Source organism: Lactuca serriola, chromosome 9, assembly GCF_051521515.1.
Source record: "Lactuca serriola cultivar US96UC23 chromosome 9, Lser_US96UC23_V15, whole genome shotgun sequence".
Classification (NCBI taxonomy): Eukaryota; Viridiplantae; Streptophyta; class Magnoliopsida; order Asterales; family Asteraceae; genus Lactuca; species Lactuca serriola.
The window spans coordinates 129731412-129735946 of NC_136416.1; positions in this window are offsets into that span (position 1 = coordinate 129731412).

Below are 4535 nucleotides of genomic sequence, written 5' to 3' on the forward strand. Positions count from 1 at the left end.
ACTTTAAACACATAAGTTATGGAATTAATTAGTTTTGAATAGTTTCAAAACTTGCCCTCAAGTTTTGGAATTTGAAAAGTTTTCACTTATGAACACTTTAATTCCAAGTTAGCCCTTAGAATTTTAAAGAATTAAAGTTCAACCCTTATACTTTATAATATTATAAGTTAATAATATATATATATGTATAAGAGTAAAGTCAGTCTTACCGCTAGTACGCCTCATTCATGAAGCCGGTCTATAAGGTGGGTATAAGGTTGTTGCCTATAAAATGGCGACTTAATGGGTGTCCACTCTCACCCACCGCTTGCTTGACTGGTGGAGGGTCGTTAGCCGAACGGGTTTGACAAGACTATAATTCTCCCTTCATTAAAAGTATTAATGATAAATACTAAGTAACTAAACTCTTAATAATACCCAACCTTAGTTACTTAGGGAAAATATGAATAAGGTGCTAATCCATGAAATTACACTTTACACTTTGTCTAAGTCATTAGTGGAGCGTGTGTGGTTAACCGGCACACTAACTTGGACTTAACAAGGTAGGTAAAGGGTGACTTAATGTTTATCATAGTATCGATGGAGTGTGTGTGGTTAACCGGCACATCGATTGAGGGGTAAATGCTTAAGGGTACCAAGTAATTTGCATGGTTACTTCACACCTTGTTTTGTGATCCTCGGCATCCCAGTCACAAAACCTGAAGGGCACACTCGAGATTGAAACATGCCTTTAAACAGTTCAATGAATCTCAAAGATCTAGGAGTTTCAAATCCAATTAAAACCTAATAATACATTTCGTTTATCTTGGTGGAAATTGGTGAATCGTCATTCACCTACCTTCAAATATTTTATAGCTTGGATTACGGCATCCCTCTTCTAAGTTATAAAATAGTTTGTTGGGTCCTAGCCTTAATATTTCATATTGGGTGTCATATTAAGGACTTAAGATCAACTATCTTGAATATCTCCCAAAAACATGTCTGGTTTAGACATTTATGATCTTCCCAAATCTCTTGAAACATGCTTTCCTAAATGAAGATGATGTCCCATGGAAATCATTCTTCTTCCACCTCCTCCAATTATTCTCCCCAACCCACAAGTTCTTGAAAAGTTTAAGGTCACTCAGGCCCTATTGGCAAGGCAAGGTCTAGGTGTGGTCACATCTTTGAGATGTAGTCACATATTGACAAGCCGGGAAAGTTGGGTGTCAAAGTCTTGAGAAAGTTAATGGTTCAATCACTTTCTATGTCACCTAGTGAGTTCCTTTGGGACACCTATGAAATAGACTATGACAAGACCCTTAATGATCTTATCTATTTGTTAAGATCAACTTCCTTAAAACTTGATGGACATTGACAATAGTGACACAGGAAATCCAGAAAAGCATTCTCTTCCCAATGGAAAGGGATCGGCCATAGTCAACTCGGTTGACCAAATGGTAAAGAGAAAAGCTAAGTCTGTGATAGTCCCGTGTACCATTATCAAAGGGTCCATACGTTTATATTGCCAAAGGAACGGACATTGGTTACGAATCTGCCAGATTTATCTAAGGATGTTGAAGTCAATAAGTTTGACTCTACTTCAGGTAAAGTCCACTATCTAACTCTGCTAAGTTTCTATTCTGAGATTCTTGATACATGATGTGACTGGGTCACATGGTGATATTTTAAGAATCAAAGAAAAGTGAAGAAACTTAAAGAAAGAATATGCTGATTCTGATCGCGTAGATGGATTTCTATCGCATAGTTTGAAGATCGGATTCTTGAGCTACTTCTTAGGAGTTATGAGATATTGCTTAGAAATAGATAACAACAAGTTTTCATATGGATTGTAAGGATAAGTTTTTCCACAAAGTTTTAAAATAAAAGAAAAATTTTAGATTTTATTTATTTTAAAATATCCTTACAATGGCATTTGAGAAAAAATTGTTGCTTATATGATTCCAATAATAGCAAGAGTGGAAATATGAAATTGATTCTTTCATTTGTGGTAATGTCTAAATTTACCAAATAAGGAAAGATTCTCATCACCCAAGTTTCAAGTGGACCGGAACTTGGAATCATGCAAGTTGTATAGCATGATGAATGAGAACTTTCAAGTATTGGAAAAATTAAGACTAATTACTCGGTCACATGGATGTGTGAGTCAAGTAAAGGACTAAGGGATCGAGTACACATTCTTGTGCACAGATTAAGTCCACCACAAAAGATTGATAAGACTATTCGTCATGATTTACTTAAGTTCAGTAAATATGGTTATACTTACAAGCTTAAGTGTAACTCTGAGACATTGGAAAAGGTTCCAATGTATGGCAGAGCGAATAAGAAGAATCAAACTAGGCAGAAGGATAAAAGTTTCTCAAATCTGAAAATATGGGAGAGTAGTTTAGTATCAGTTTTGTGATCATCTTAATGATTAAGAAACCATATCAAAATTAGTTCTCTAAGGAAAATCTTAGTGCATTTTTATGACTAAGTAAAGGAACTTGAATTGTTGAAATGGTTAAATCAAGAAGATGAGTCATACTTCGTTCCAATACAAGTCTTAGAGTCATACTCCAAGATTGTAACTTGAGTGACATGTCTCAAAAGAAGGTTTAAAACACTTGTCAAATGTAAGAGTAAAAGTTTTCTACTCTTGTGCATTTGAAATTGGTAAGTTGTGATGTTTTGGATAAAACAAAGACCAACTTAGGCCAATTGTGTGAAGTGTTTGTCTTGGTTAGAATCCACACTAGCTCTTGGATGTTTGACAAGGGAGTCTTATAGGTCAAGAGGACAGTGGGAGTTTTAAAGGGCTTGAAAGTCTCAAGAACTAATCAAGAATAAAACTTGAAGTTCTTCACTAGCACACGACTTGAGGTTTATAACCTATCGTGTTGACATATTCTGTGCACATTCCAGTTAAAGGTGGCTTTGCATATGAATTCTTAGAGTTCTCAATTGGTTGCTTAACAACTTGGAAGCAATGGCAGGCCCTTAAGCTGCCAGGTGGCAAGAAGTTAAGATTGAGTTCAATCCATATGGTTTTGGATTTGTCATTATCCTTGTCTTGTGACTATGGTTATGACAATTCACATGGATAAGAACACATACACCAAAAAATCTAAGTGTCATAAGGTTTCTCTCCGATTCATGAAAATGATGGTGAGGAAACACTTTCACTAAGTATATTTTAGCTAGATAGCAATTGTGATATTTGCATTCTCAAAGTCGTTAGTGGAGCGTGTGTGGTTTACCGGCACACTAACCTGGACTTGTGAGAAGTGGCAAAAAGGTCTAACCATTATGATTACGGCATACCTCTTCATAATTGTTTAGACACACAAGTGTGCTATCTAAGGGAAGGTGTATGATTTTGATAAAGTTTTATCAAATCAATCTAGTATCAGAAATCTGAACTTCGGTAAGAAAGTCAGCTGATTTCTGAGTAAATGTCAAAGCTAGTGGGAGCATAAGTGTTATGCTAATAATCGTCATGTTAGTGGGAGCATGATAATTATGATAAGTATTGCAAGTTAGCAATGTTAATTATAGAAAACAAAAGTTTCAATTGGGAAAAGTTGTTTTGCTATAATAAAGGGAGAGGAAATTATACTACATCTCAAATCTATAAGCTTAGATCGTGAGGTTTTAATCATTCAGTCAAGGATATATATGAATTTCAAGTTGGAATGGCTCAACATAAGGAAATTTTGTATATGAGTCTATTATTTGCGTTCTAAATTAAGACATCATGAATCGTGTCCCATATGCTTCGGATATAGGATCGATTACATGTGCTATATTCATCCTTTCTAAAATTTTAAAAATGTCTGGGGCATTAAGAAGGGAAAAGGTTTAGAACTGGATATGACTAAAAAGATTAAACAATTGTCGAGAACAATCTAAGGTTTACCAAAGATTGGTTGCTCAAGGATAGTTGGGAGTATAGTGATAATTCTGGAAGGACCATACTGACATAGTCTGTAAGGAGGCAACTCTTGTTTAGAAGGGATAAGTCAAAATGGAATCTGGAAATGTTTCAAAGTTATAATTTTCAATCTATTTAAGATTAGGAAACCTAGTGCAAGAAGGATGTTTCCAAGGAGTTGATCTCCTTTGGAATGCACTGTAATGTTTGTTGTCAAGTCTTTATGACTTGGTGCATAATCATTACAAGAAGTTCAATGCATATAAGTTTAGAATCTAACAGATTTCAGTAAATGGCATGAGTTTGGAATTCTTGCATTTGCAGTAAGGATTTGGCAGTGTGAAAAGAGAATCATTGAAGTTATGTTCAATTGATCTAGTTCACAAAGTAAAGATCATAGACAAACATAGTATGCATACTTGGTGTGTGGCATGACTAGTGTTTAGAAAACATAGTGTACATGCTTGGAGCATGGGACAACTATTGTTTTAAATTCAAGAATAAAGTTGATAGCTGAAACGGTATACAATGAATAATGTGTAATCATATGGTGATAAATAAAAGGTGTTTTATTTATGTTCATAGGTTTTGATACCATATTGGATTCAATTATTATTGTGTT